Below are 15,438 nucleotides of genomic sequence, written 5' to 3' on the forward strand. Positions count from 1 at the left end.
CATAGCCTAATATACTCCTTAACCTAGCTGGTTTTGCAAACAATTGTCAGCTCGGACGAAATCTGGACATAACCACCCAAACTGACCGCGTCCACAAGGAGACTCTTGGAGTAATCTTCAATTCAAAGCACAATCATATACATAACATAGATATATTATTAGATATTGCAAAGAAAGTTCATACATTTCATAAGTACCGATGTTATACCTCATGAATGCTTGAATTAACGAAACATTCAACATATCTCCGCAAAGGAACTCTTTCACATCATCCTTGGACACCCATGTCGACGCTTCCTCGTGGTAGTTGAATTCCGTGGCATCCAACTTAACCTCCAAAGGTGTATCATCCGGCATATCACGCATATTTGCATGTAGCCACGAGCATGCCTTACTGAGACCTTGAAGCGTTGATGACTCGATCCAAGTAGGTTTAGGAGGGTTTTGTTTGGGACTTGAACCTTTGGAGACTTGCGTTCCTTCCCCAAATCGCCTTCTTTGGCTTGCTTGAACCCTCCTTTTCCTTCGCCTTTTGTAGAGGAGGTGAGTCCGCCTTGCTTTCGTTAGGCTTCTTTATTCTCTCCAAAACCTATTGATTGAAACCGGAAAACATTCAACATACGTAGTTAATACTTAATAGATATGAATTAAATAGATCAATATGATTGAATACTTTAGTTGCTTCATTTTACCTCGTCTGAAAACCTCACCCATGCCGATGGCCAGAGCACATAACCACCACGAGCGTCGGTCAAGACATTTGTATCCGTCGACGGGTTAGGCAATGGGAGAGAAAAGTCTTCGTAACCAGGAGTGATCGAGACTACACTAACCGCCAAGTGATCATTGTCCAACGATTGATGATGGACTGTTGCTCGTTCACTTCGTGGTTGTGCATTTCCTTCAGCCACCACAATCAAACCCGCATCTTTTACATCTAGTAAAAGCTGGCAAGGCGTTTCTTCCTTCAAAAGTATATGAATTGAGGTTAGTTTATATAATGACTTTTTTTTTCAAGTTATAAGAAGACTAGTAGTTACCTCTAACTCAAGTATAGACGGTGCTGATTTTTGTGTGTTAGGATGGCTAGCTTTGTCCTCCAAAGGACGATCCAGTTTAGGTTGACGTAACGCCGGTAAACCATACTCCGTAAGGACCGCGTTGAAACTTGCCGTGAGTTTCTCCGTCACCTTCTCTGATTTCCTCCGTAAGCTTCTCCCGAAGAGCTTGTGCCATGGCTTCCATATCATGTGGGCGGAAGCATTAGAGCGTGATTTTGTGATTGTGGAAGATTCTTTACTGTAGGCTTTTGTCTTGCTTAGCCGAATCCCACCAAAACCCCTCAAACGTCCATTGTGTTCCTTTCCCAAAGTCTCGTAAAGAGCATCTTTGTTGGCTTCCAGAGTGAACTCGCCGTTAATCTCTTTTTGCTTAAGCCCCATCTACATAGATTATAGAAAAACAATTATTAGTTTGCCATGAGAGTGAGTGAATGAGAGTGTGTGCAATGGAAGGGGGGATTGTGCAAGTTAAATGAGATCGATTGTGGAAGGGGAGGGGGAAGTAAGGGGAGGAGGGCAGAGGGTGGGGAGGGTGCAGGTGGCAATGTAGGGGGTAGTGTGCACATGGGTGGGGAGGGCTGCAGGGGTGGGGGGAGGGGGCAGTGTGCACAGGGGGTGGGGAGGCTACAGGGTGGGAGCAGGGGGTGCAGTGTGCACAGGGGTGGGGAAGGGCTGCAGGGGTGGGGGGGCAGTGCGGGGGTGTGTGTAGTGAGGGCAATAAGGGGGAGGGCAGGGGGTGGAGGGTGTGTGCAGTGAGGGCAGCAAGGGGGGAGGGCAGGGGGTGGGGGTGTGTGCAGTGAGGGCAGCAAGGGAGGAGGGCAGGGGGGTGGGGGAAGGTACTTACAATGGTATTTGCTATCTTCAAGGTCTCCGGATCTGAAATGGTCATCTTATTGTCCCAATCACGCGTATGCATAGAGTACCACCAATCAGCGACACGGTCAACGGTGATAGTTGTGGCGTTGGAGGTAGAATCCGTCGTCGTAGAAGGGTAAAATTTATCGTCAATCCACGTTTGTCTCATCCTCGCGTAAGTGTAGGAACCCATATGATGGTAGTGGTTCCTCTGTCTGGCACTCTGTGCATGTTTCTCACGCTTAGCCTATCAAATAACAGGTTAGTTTTAAAACCTATCTAATTATAGTTAAAGTAAATATGCAAATTCTAATATAGCTCAAAGCACAATATACTTACCACCATCTCGGGCGTAGTATTTTGGGCAACAAATGCCTCCCAATCTTTCCGTTTATATATGTCCAAATCTCAAAAGGCATGTTATCCGGTTGTCATGGATCATCATCTCCAATTTTTCTCTTTTTGTCATTCCTCTTTCCCCGTTTCGAGATCCATCCACTAACTAGCTTGCTTTTGAAAACTTTAAATCTTTCGACCATCGCGGATAGGAATAAAGCCTTTTTAGCTTCATTAGGAGTAATATGGAACAAATTCTATAGAAACAAGAAATAAACTAGGAGTTAATTTACTTATACATATACATCAATGAAAATGGGTTTCTAAATGTAAAAAACTTACACAAGTGTCTTCCCGTAATGATTTCTTCATTGCCTCGGGCACATCTTTCCACTTCACCAAAATATTGAGTTTGCGCGTACAAAACCTAATATGCTGCCCATACTTTACACGCCACTGACCATAAGGTTGACCTAAATCATCCTACTCGAGGGTCATTTGGGTCTTAACATTCAAACCATTATTCGCACCCTTACCTTTCCGCTTCTTTGTTGCAACACTCCTTGGAGTTTTGGTTGAAACTTGAAACTCTTTCCCGGCTTTTTTGGGTGGCACACTGAGCGACGAGATAGCTGGATAATCTTCCCGAGCGTTGTTGGCAATGGGGGGAGCATTATCTCATTGTTCCTCAAGGAGGTGAACCTTGCGCATTTCATCATTTTCCAAGCGCTTCTCCTCATCATGCGCTACATCTTCCAGTTCACCTTTACCCTCATCCTTATCCGCATCATACTCGTCATCATCAAATGATGACTTATTGGTTACCTCGTCACTTTCTTCCTCCACAATCACATCATCTAGGACCATGTTTGAGAATCCTGAAATATTTACAAAAAGATTTTAGAAACGCGCAAGATCTAACAAAAATATGAAATAAATTATAAATTTGAAAGATATAACAAGAAGAAGAAGGAAATTAGAAACGCGCATACTTAAACAAAAAAAATGATGTCGTGCACCGCCAAACCACCCCCCTGCCACCTGCCACCTGCCCCCTGCACTGCAGCCCTCCCCCACCCCCTGTGCACACTGCCCCCCCACTGCACACAACCCCTGCCCCCTGCACGCCCCTGCCCCCACTGCACCCTGCACACCCTGACCCCCTAACTGCAGCACTCCACCCCCTGTGCACACTGCCCCCTACTGCAACAACCCCTGCCCCCCCATGGCCCCTGCCCCTACCCCACTGCACCCTGCACACCCCTGCCCCGTCCCACTGCACCCCTGCACACCCCTGCCCCTACACTATACACTCCCCACCCCTGTACCCCCTGTGCACACTACCCCACCCCTGTGCACACTACCCCACCCCTACACTCCCCACCCCTGCAGCCCTCCCCCACCCATGTGCACACTACCCCCACCCCTACACTCCCCACCCCTGCAGCCTCCCCCACCCCTGTGACCCCCCCACTCCTGCACTGTCTCCCCTGCCACCTGCACTGCCCCTCCTACACACACCCCTGCCCCATGCGCTGCCCCCCCACCCCCACTCAAGCTAGAAATAGGCCATAACGAGTTTCATGTACCCAAATTGGTTCCTTACATATATAGTGATCCTAATAAGAACTAAACATGCCATGACATGTGGCTAAAAGTTAAGTATCTTACATCTAATCTTAATTCAACGATACATATATACATATTTACACATATAACCAATTTACACATATAAACCAATTTAGTAATATATGAAACACTAGTAGAATAAATGCTAATTGCTGTGGTGATATTGCTGCGGTTTTACCTATACGCAACAATATTACACGCAAAGAGAAAAGAAAAAATAGAAAATAACTATATTGCTACGGTTCCCGCCCAAAACCGCAACAATATTGTTCAACGAATACATTTTGAAAAAAATGCGGGGCCTGGAAAGACTAATATTGCTGCGGTTTTGGGCGGGAGCCCGCAGCAATATAGTAAAAAATATTTTTAAAATATATTGCTGCGGTTTCCCGCCCAAAACCGCAGCAATATTGTACGCTTTAAAACTAATAGTGTTGCGGTTTTGGGCGGGAAACCGCAGCAATATAATAAAAAATATTTTTAAAATATATTGCTGCGGTTTCCCGCCCAAGACCGCAGCAATATTGTATGCTTTAAGAAAAAAATGGACGCGGCGGGTTTGGGCTTTATGTTGTCAAATATTAAAAGTATGCTGTTAGGGTTCCTTATCTCTCATCCTCCCACTTATCTCTCAACCTCTTTTTTTTTTTTCTCGGCCGTTTTTCACCCTCATCCTCCAATCTCTCTCCTTTCTCTCTCCTCTCACGCCTCTCTCTCTCCCCTCTCACTCTCAATTTTTCGCCTCTCATCTAAATTGTTCGAATGAATCAACACACACTAGTAGAAAAAAGGCTACTTGCTGCGGTTAAAAAGTGCCCTATTGCTGCGGAATAGGGCGCGCAGCAATTGAGGGCGCAGCAATAGGTATTATTAATATTGCTGCGGTTTTAAACCGCAGCAATATAAGGTAATATTGCTGCGGTTTTAAAGACCAAACCGCAGCAATATTATTATTTTATATCAGAAAAAATCAGTATATTGCTGCGGTTTTTAAGCCAAAACCGCAGCAATATGTCCAGTACAAGAATTTTTTTTTTTTTTTTTTTTTTTTTTTATTTGTCAATTAAATTTGAAATATTAGATACAAACAACCAACCCATTCACCATCCACTCAATTCGCAAACAAACTAAAAATAAAATGACATGAATCTTATTAATATATAAAAATAAAAAATCTAATTACATTAATATTACAAAAGAATAATATGTAAAATGAAAAACCAACTGAAAAAACAATCTAAAAAACAATAAATTAACAGATCTAAAAAAAAAAGATCTTAAATGAAAATATAAACTGACAGATCTAAAAAAAACGAAAAATGAAAAAGCAAAAAAAAAAAAAATCTACAAAGAGGCCGATAAACAATAAACTAACAGATCTAAAAAAAAAAACGATCTGAAATTGGAAAAGAAACTGACAGATCTTAAAAAAGAAAATGAAAAGGCAAAAAAAAAAATCAAAACGATCTTAAACTAAAAAATAAACTAACAGATCTAAAAAAAGGAAAAATGAAAAAGCAAAACAAAAAAATCTACAAGGAGGCCGAGGCGCGGATGAGATGACGACGTGAAATGAGCGAGTTGTTGCGTTGCTGCGAATTTCACTTGCTTCGCCATCTTGAAACGACGACGAGATGAGCGAGTCGACGAGATGAGCGAGACGACGAGGCGACGTTGCTGCGCTATCGCCACTGAGACGACGACGAGACGTTGCGAGCGACGATGTTTTGTTGTTCGGTGTTGGATTCTCGAGATGGGCCACCGAGACGCGATGCCGACGAGGTGAGAGGTGAGAGAAAACGGCTGAGAGAGGCTGAGAGGAGAGAGAAAACGGATGAGAGGAGAGAGCATTTGAGGAGAGAGAGGATGAGAGGGGCGCGGATGAGATAAGTGTGAAAAAAAAAACCCTACTTAACATAGACGCGTAACACGCTGGCCATGTCTTATATATATTATTTTAATAATTTTTAATGATATTGCTGCGGTTTCCCGCTTAAAACCGCAGCAATATTAAAATATTATTTTTAAACATCATTTTATAATATTGCTGCGGTTTTCCGCTCAAAACCGCAGCAATATTAGTCTCTTCAGGCCCCACATTTTTTTCAAAATTCCCGTTGACTAATATTGCTGCGGTTTTTGGCGGGAAACCGCAGCAATATTGTAATTTTCAATTTTTTTTTTCTTTTTGCGTGTTATATTGCTGCGTACAGGTAATACCGCAGCAATATCAGCGCAGCAAATAGCATTTATTCTACTAGTGACATCAATTCTCAAATTGGGTGATTTTATGAGATCTCTTCTCGTTTTCTTCGTCGGATGTTCGATTTGTTTTTCGTCGGCTTTTCCATTTCTTCGTCGTTTTCATTGTCGGCTATTCGATTTCTTCATCGGCTTTCCGATTTCTTTGTCGGCTGTTCGATTTCTTCGTCCGTCGAAGTCGTTCCTTCGTCGGTCGAAGTCGTTCCTTCGTCGGCTGTTCGATTTCTTCGTCGGTCGAAGTCGTTCCCTTGTCGCCTGTTTGATTTCTTCGTCGGTCGAAGTCGTTCCGTCGTCGGCTGTTCGATTTCTTCGTTGGTCGAAGTCAATCCCTCGTCGTCCGTTCAGATCGAGACGAAGCCTCAACCTCGCGCTAGTCGACGACCGTTCTTGGGCTTTCGGTTTCTGTTTTAGATTTTTTTTTTCAGAATTTTGTGTTTTTTTTTCTGTTATTATTTTCTATTGTTATTTTTGTAATTGTTGCTATTTTGGTTATTGTTGTTGTAATATTTTCAGATCTAGTGTTTTATTGTATTATCTTATTATATTTATAGTATAAATTTGTTCTTTTATTTTTTCAAGTTACATAGCAGATTTTTTATAATCTGCCTTCAAAAAAAGTAATACCATAATATTTTTTTTTGTGTTTTTTATGTTTTTGAATTTTATATAATAACTTGTTGTCATTAGTTTCAATAAGTAATGTTTTATTTTATTTCAGCCCTTTTATTTTCCAAATCTGATGTCAAAATAAATTTTTTTTTTCTGCCAAACGTATATTGCTGCGGTTTTAGGTAAAACCGCAGCAATATACGTATTTTTTATTATTAAATACAGTATATTGCTGCGGTTTTCCCTTGAAACTGCAGCAATATGTTGTACTATTTTAATATAAAATACTAATATTGCTGCGGTTTTTACCTAAAACCGCAGCAATATATGTCAGATATTGCTGCGGTTTAAAACCGCAACAATATATTAATTACCTATTGCTGCGCCCTTAATTGCTGCGCGTCCAAAACCGCGACAATAGGGCACTTTTTAACCGCAGCAAATAGCATTTATTCTACTAGTGAAATTAAAAAAAGTTAAGTATGAGCGATAACATACCAATATCAAGGTTGTAAATAGGGAAATGGAACTCAACACTCCGTCACTAGCACTCCGTCACTAGCTAGGTTCAATAATCAACAACAAAATTTAAAGTTCAAATTAGTATAAATTACCAAACTAAACTAAATAAACTAAATTAAACTAAACTAAACTAAACTAAACTAAACTACAAAAATAACAATCATACTCATCCTACCACAAAGACCTAGTTTTTTAGCCTCTAAATCAAACTAACTACTCCAATTAAATTAAATTAACTCAAATAAATAAAATTTAAACCCTTAAACTATTATACATCCTAATTTCACTAACAATTATTCATAAAATTACAATGAATTATAAATTTATGAGATTACAATAAAAGTTATGAAATTTTTAGTTACTTAGCTAGGAAAAGGTGGTAATGTAGTTGGTTAGGAAGGGGAGGAGGAGGAATGAAGCTAGGGAGCAGCAGTGGTAGCACAAAACTAGGGCAGAAGTGGTGGCGCGAAATTAGGGCGAAACTAGCCCATCTGGTGGTGGCGAATCTTCACGTGCGCAAGTTGTCGGAGTTGGTGGTGGTGGCCAGTCGCCGCCGTGGGCAGTGGTAGTGGCGTAAGTTGTTCGTGCAATGAGTTTTTTGCGTGGGAGGAAAAAAATTTGTGTTTAGAATAGGCGAGTTTTTTGAGCGTTTGACATTTAGCAGAGGAGTTTCGGATGCGGTCCTCTGTACCGCATCAGGTTCAAAAAAGCCGCATCCAATATTATATCTGATGCGGTTTTTTTGGACAGCATCCGCTTTTCTTTGCCAAGTTTCCCTCACATTTTTTTGTTCATTATAAGATTTTTTCCACTAGTGATACTTTGCACACAAGCACGCAAGAGGCTCTTGTTTCATATCAATCTCATTGAGGAAGTTATAAGGTTCCATGATAGCTTGAATTGCAGCAACCTTGTCTACTGAACTCTTTTTTCCTTCACATTGAATGGGCCATGACTCCTTGTAAAGCCAGTAAAACTTTTTCTCAATCCTCTTAACCTTTCTTATGTCAGGTACATAGTGTGTTTGATCAAGATCCTCCTCGGGAATATGCCAATAGAAGTAGTATTTTACCATTTTGAAGGGTGGTATCTCCGTGTGACCACTGTCATAATTTAAGTGACATATATGAAATATGGAGGATTTTTGCATTGCCACCCCCATTGTTGTATCTCCTGGGACTGTGGTTACCCCATGTGGAGTTATCATCTTCATCTTTTGGTGCAATGTTAAGATAACAACTTGGTTGTCATGGAGCCACGATCGTCCTAACAATAGAGTGAAAGGAGCCTCACAGTTAATGATCATGAAATTGACTTCACATATGACCGCTCCAATACGTAGAATCATGGTTGGTGATCCCATGATTTCCTGTATTGAACCATCATAAGAAACTATGGTTCATGCGGAGGGGAATATCCGAGCCAAATAAGAGTACTAAGGGGGCAGATATTGGCGGAGGCTCCGTTATCGACCATTACCCTTTGAGATGTTTGGCACTATGATCTATAAAGATGTACAAGACGTTATTATGAGTGGGGATATTAGACAGATCTTTATCAGAGAAAGTTATGGCCATAGTAGTTTCGATCTGACCCGCATGGAGAGGCCTTGCCGACATATTATGGGCACAACAAATGTCGGTATAGACGATCAGTTGATCTGTTGTCATAGGGATGATGTAAATAGTTTCGGTATTTGTTACTTGGGGTACTGAAGGAACATTTCTCCCTAGCATGCAAGGGTTTAACGAACCTCCCTGAGGACCTATTTCATTTTCTACGATTGCCGGTGTAGAGGCAATACTTTTTGGTTGTACCCGATTCCCATGGATGGTTATCGTCCTTGAAGCTGTTCGGCATTTGAGTTTTCTATGTGTAGGAGAGGCAAGAACGTTGTTCGCATGGAGCCATGGTCACCCCAATAGCAAAGAGAATAAGGTTAAAGTTTCGATGACCTTGAAGTCTACAACACAAATATAGTCTTTATACCTCAATTGAAGATTGATTATCCCTATAACATTCTCTAAATAGTTGTCGTATGCTCCCAATATTGTATTAGTATGGCTTAATAACAAGCTATCATATCCTAACTAAAGCGTCCCTTTGGGGAAATTGTTAAGTGCCGATCCATCATCTACCAGTACATTGGTTAATTCACGCCCATTGCATTTCAAAGTGATGTATAAGGCTTGATGAAGATCCATTTCCTCACGGGAAGATTAGCCTTAGTGAAGGACATAATTGGGGGAATCCATGATGGAGGCATATGAAATTTTCCGTATTCTAATAGCTGGTGGATGATATGTCGAAGGTCAAAACACCAGTTTGTTTCGTGTCCATACTAATGGCAAAAGTTGTAGTATATTCCCATGTTAACCTCTGGAGGTGTTATAGTGTGACAGTGATGTTTCAATGCTAGGAAACACTATCTTTTCTGCGAACATACAAAGTTCGCAGAGATTCCTATGTATCTGCACAGATTAGGTTGATAAATCTGCAACGACCTTTTCCCTTTATTGAAACTTTCGCTTTAATTTGCTTTTAGGAATCAGACGTTGTGAAATGATGCAGGCTTTACTCCTCTCTTTCTTTTTGGATGTGAAGTACCTGAAATGTACACACTAATGTTAGTAACAAAAATAAATAATTCTTTTATGTTTCTTAGAATATAATGGAAGAATCCTCCCTTTTCTTTTAAACAATTATCTCTTTTGACTTTTTTTCTTTTAAAACGAATACCCTTTTCGACACAAAATTTTTTTAGACTAGAGTTCTTGTGTTTTAGACTGTACTGTTTTAATTACATCATAATTCTTAAACCTGACACGTTTAAGACTATCCCTTATGACTCTTTTCATTTTCACTTTGCATTTTTTCATTTTTTTCATTTATTTTAATTTTTTTTTTCAGGATTATATTTTCCAAACAGGGTTATTTTTTTATTATTTTAGAAATTAATTTTGTTTTTCAAAATTCAATTTTGACTAAAAGTTAAATGTTAATTTTGTGGAAATGGGAGATCACATTTATTTTCAATAACACTTATGATAGATAAAAAAAGAATATTTCACTAATCATTTCGAGAGAAATTTAACTACAGTTAATGATTACTAAAATATTGACTGAATGAAAACGGACTGAGGACTTTTTTGAAATTTATTCACATTATTCAATAACTGAAATAAATAAAGGACATCTGTGCATTGATCCTTGTGTCCTAGAAGTCAACTAAAATGTGATTCATTTAAGGAGATATTATGTTAAAGTGGCCTCGAGTCACTTCCATTTTTCCCATCGAGGGTGGACACTCCTGACACAGCCGGTTGGAATAGCTCGCTGATGCAGGTTTTACGCCCTGAATCGTTAATTTGTTATTCTCAAATTCTAACCCTTGCTAATAGATAGAGGTATGAGACGTAATAAGAAAAAGGTTAAAAAAAGTGGCGCTTGTATCAGGCCAAGTTTGTTTAAGTGTGACTCATGTTTGGTTTATTTTTCTTTGTTAATCGTTTTTTGACAAAGGTGGAAGGCAAAGGAAACAAAGTTAAACAGTTGAGGGGAGGGGGGGGTGGTGAATCCTAAACAAATTCAAGCACAATTTTTTGCCAAATAGTGTGAAGAATGAACTTGTTGACGATTCACCTGTAATAACAGGCACCATTGAAATTTTTTCGCAAGTGAAAGAATTTGACAAATAGTCTAGTAAACCAAAATAGGAGCCTTGTTTTTGTCTTGAAGAACAAACACAAGATTTGAGCAATTCGTGTGGAAAGTAATGTGTCCGAGCTGTTGTTGATAAGCCCAAGTCATGGAATGAAAGAGTGTTGGGGCTTCTGCATGAAGAGTTGACGTAGAAATTAAATCCCATAAGATGCACCACCACTAAGCTGATGACTGAGATGGTTGTCAACCACCCACGAAAAACCCGAAACCTTAGTATTCTTATCCCAAGAGGCATCCATATGAATAGTCTTAACACTAAACCCAAATTGAGATTGGCCTAAATGAACTGCAATAAAACTATGTGGAGAAGATATACTATCTTCAGGAGGGTGAAGAAAACAAAGACATTGAAAAGCAGTCAACTCCTTTAAAGAGTCACGTTGTTGCTGGGGTATAGAAATTTCATGTTCTATCTACCATTCATGGAGAAGAGAAAGTGTATTGAGTTTGGACGCTATAAGCAAAGAAGAGGGTAACTTTGGAGTACATGAAATATACTCCACTGAATTCCTCAATATAATAAGATGCTCCGGTCTCTCGAATCATAGCATACGATTAAAGGTTGGTGCGCCAGTTATGCTTTTAAGAAATATTGATCAAACATATGGATTATGTAACGGCACGAGGTTAGTCGTTAGACATTTAGGTCATCGTGTTATTGAAGCTACTGTTATTTCTGGAAGTAATGTCGAAGAAAAAGTATTTATCCTAAGTTTGACACTCACTCCGTCTGACTCGACGAAATTTTCTATCAGATTTCAGAGACGCCAGTTTCCTTTAATGCACCACCACAATCTTTGTCTCATGTAGGTTGTATCTCCCGGGACCTGTTTTCAGCCATGGTCAATTTAATGTTGTTGTTTCCAGATTTACGAGCAAATAATGTCGTAAGATCCTTCCGTTTGATAAACAACACGGTGTGCGTACAAGTACAACAAATGTAGTTTACAAAAAGTGTTTGCAAACATATAGATTGATTTCTAAGCCTTATATTATTGTACTGTGTGCTCTTTACCACTATTACATTTAGAATTTATGAATTTGTGTAATTTGTTTCAATCTTATTATGTGACTTAATTTAATTATGTTATAAAGCAAAAAATACACCGTGCATTATGCATGGGTCGTAAAACTAGTTCAATCATCTGAAGGAGTACTAGAGTCAGTGCTCTTATTCATATACGAGAACACTTGATACTTATAAGTGTAATACTCCGTAATTTTTAAAAGGATTTTATTTATTAAAAAGGTTTATTATTAATTATAAAGGTTTTAAATAAGCTTTTATGATACATTATGGGTTTTTTTCAAATAGACTTTAGAGACTCTAGCCCAAATTAAATATTGGGCCTAAGTTTACAAATTATAATCCAAGTAGTTAGTTTAGTAGATGAAGATTATTATTAAAAGAAAATAAGTAAATATTTACAAAAAAAAGGAAAGATTTAAGGAAATTTCAAAAAGGTTTGCAAAAGATAAAAAAAAATTTGGCGCGGGACATGCACGCTAGAGTGTGAAAAAGATTTGATAAGTTCTGGCTACTTTTTCCTTTTGACTTACCTCTTAGTTATTTTACCTTCTATAATTATGTATTATGGGATAATTTATATCTTTTCCAAATCTTAGTTGGATAATCATAAATATTAGTTAGATCTTAGCTAGATTAGTTTATCTTTTTTCCTAAATCCATCTTTTAGTTTCCTAGTCTTGTTCCGATTCTACCTAGCCAACTAGTGTAAATAGGGGTCTCCACCCATCATATACTTCACACCAAATTTTAGAAATACATCTCTTTTCTCAAGTTCAAACACCGTCTCTCTTAGCCTACCCTTTCTCTTCTTCCTTAGTAGTTATTAATTCTCAAGGTGCATGCATATGTAGATCTTTAATAATTATTTTTGCAACCTTAGTATCATGTTTTTTAGGAATTTTTTTTGGATTGAAGTCCATATATTTTATATGTTTTAATTATGAACTACATGTGATTTGTGTTAACATGTTTGAAAGTTTATTAATTTTATTATGCACTTGAATCATGCCTTTAGTTCAACATTATTATAAAATTTGATCTTTGAATCTATATTCATATAATTTACAAGGATTTTGATATTTAAATGCATGTTTAAATATTTAAAAAGGATTGTTTTTGAACTATTATTATTTTTCAAAGGTTACCATTTGAGCGAGTTTTTTTATTGATGCCTTTATATGGCTAAGATTATAAGAATTATTATTCTTTTTAAAGGAGGATAATTTTTGATTATTTATGATGCAAGATAAAGAGGCAACGACTTGTTATTTATTAGCAAGAACGATAGCTATTAATATTATTTACCCCGACTTCTTTTTTATTAGCAAGAATGATAACCATTATATTATTTACCCATGTACTTTTTGTATAAGTCACGTGGACAAGGTAATAACACCTCGTAATAGAATCATTAAGGAATACTAAACTTGGGGGTGCACACACTTTAAGAAGGGTAGCTAGGCAAGCAAAAAGATTTATATCCAGGTTATATTTTTTATATTATACAAGTATTATCAAGTATCCAGGAAAGGTTCTTCGAAATTAAATATTTCAAATGTTTAATTAAATAAAGTGTTTAATGTTATGCATATACATGTAATCAGTATTTTTACTAACACACTTTTATTTGTTTTGTTTTATGGCTTTGTTCCTGTGATATGATGACCCTATTTTGGCGAGCATATTTTACAGGTTGATATGATGCATATTTCATGTGAGGGAGCTAGTGAGGAATCATAATTAGTGAAGGCGTTGTTATTTTATTTTCTTTGTTTTCATTGTTATATAGTTGTACAATAAAGAGAAGTTAATTCACTTATTCCGCTGCATTAGTTAATATTCAGTTAGTAGTTAGTATTAAAGCCTTTAACGTTATCACGTGGCTGTAATACTCTCAAGTTTCTCAAGGAGTTTTATAATATAATATGTTCGTTAAAAAGAGAGAAATTTTGGGGTGTTACAATAAGTCCAAAGGTTCACTCTAACGGCATTGCATAGTTGACGAGCTACCTTAGATTGCATGGTGTCACTTTTTCTAGCAAGCGCCTCACGAATATAATTTTCATGACGAATTGTTTCATTAGACATGGTGAATTGAAGTTTGGTGATGGTTGTGATTTCATAAAGAAGTGAATTGAATTGATCTGAAAGATTTTAAATTTTCCTAAAATCCTTGAAAAGGGTATTAATGTAGAAGACAATCAAAATGAAACAATAAAAGAAGAAAAGCACATGCAGAATGCGTGATATGTTATATTTTGGGTCATTTTTATTAGACCATGTTAATATTAAGTTTTAACAAATTAAAACATAGGTCCCAAAGTTATCATATTAAAGAAGCCCATTTCAAAGGGTGCGTGACTTGGAAGCCCATCTCAAGGGGTGTATTACTTAGAAGCCCATTTCATAAGGGGAGTAACTTTTCATTTTTCAAGAGACAATATATCTCTTCATAAAAAGGGTTAAGTGTAATAATCTGGACATAATACTCATCTCATTAAACAACACCCCTAAGAAAAAACCTCTCATCTCCCAGATCTTTTAAAAAAACATTCTTCTTCATAAATGGACACCCCTCAATCATATGTCGAGTCCTGCATTACTGAGACTCTAGAGTTTAACCATTCCTCCCTCCTCCAGACATACCAGAGGAGATATAGGAGGAAGAGGAAGAAAAATAAGAAGAGGAGGGTACTCCTCCATCATTAGATAGAGTAGAATGAAGATGACGATGAACCCCCTGCCCAAAGGAGAAGGTTAAGGAGGATCGTTTCCCAGAGGACACCTTTTACGGTGAATATCGCTTCTACCCTCTTGGCGATGACTCCAGCAATGTTGCTGGTGGAGAAGATGATGGCGCCTCTGATGAGGATTCAGACTCTAAGAAACCAAGGTCCCTAAGAGAGTAAAATTAGGCCTAGAATTTATAATTCTAAAATTCTAAATAGATTGTAGTGTTTATTATAATATGAAAATTTCAGCCCTAGGTTGTAAATTTTTTTTTATTAATGAAATTAAACATTCTAACATTTAGTCCAAATTTCTTTTATCATATATGTTGTTTGTATTCTTTATATATTTTTCCCAATCAAAGTTCTGCGAATTAATGGATTATTAAAAAATAAACCATCAAATCAAATATTGCAAACTCCATGGTTAAGATTAAATAAGGTGTCTATTGGGATACTAAAACTCTTAACATGTATTGATGAGATGGAAACAAGTTACTTCTAGAAGTAATAATTATCGTCCAATTGCACATGTCACTAATGGCAAACTATAGAAGTGATATGACACATCAAAGAGTTAGTGGACATACCCATTTTTACCCACTAAGGGTTTTAACTTGAGGCGGTTAAGGTTAGTTACTAAATACGTGCCATTATTATCTAAAAAGATAATAACAAACGC

At 37.9% G+C, this 15,438-nt stretch overlaps 1 long non-coding RNA gene across 1 annotated transcript; it reads right to left on the reverse strand.

The window, feature by feature from the left end:
* Positions 1–227: 227 nt before the first annotated feature.
* Positions 228–1,192, reverse strand: LOC130592057 (uncharacterized). The gene is made up of 3 exons (XR_008970132.1): positions 1,041–1,192; positions 693–965; positions 228–589 (listed from the first exon to the last, which is right to left on the reverse strand). It is a non-coding gene; the product is annotated as an uncharacterized LOC130592057 (long non-coding RNA).
* Positions 1,193–15,438: the final 14,246 nt, after the last annotated feature.

The sequence above is a fragment of the Beta vulgaris genome, chromosome 7 (assembly GCF_026745355.1).
Source record: "Beta vulgaris subsp. vulgaris cultivar EL10 chromosome 7, EL10.2, whole genome shotgun sequence".
NCBI classification, from domain to species: domain Eukaryota; kingdom Viridiplantae; phylum Streptophyta; class Magnoliopsida; order Caryophyllales; family Amaranthaceae; genus Beta; species Beta vulgaris.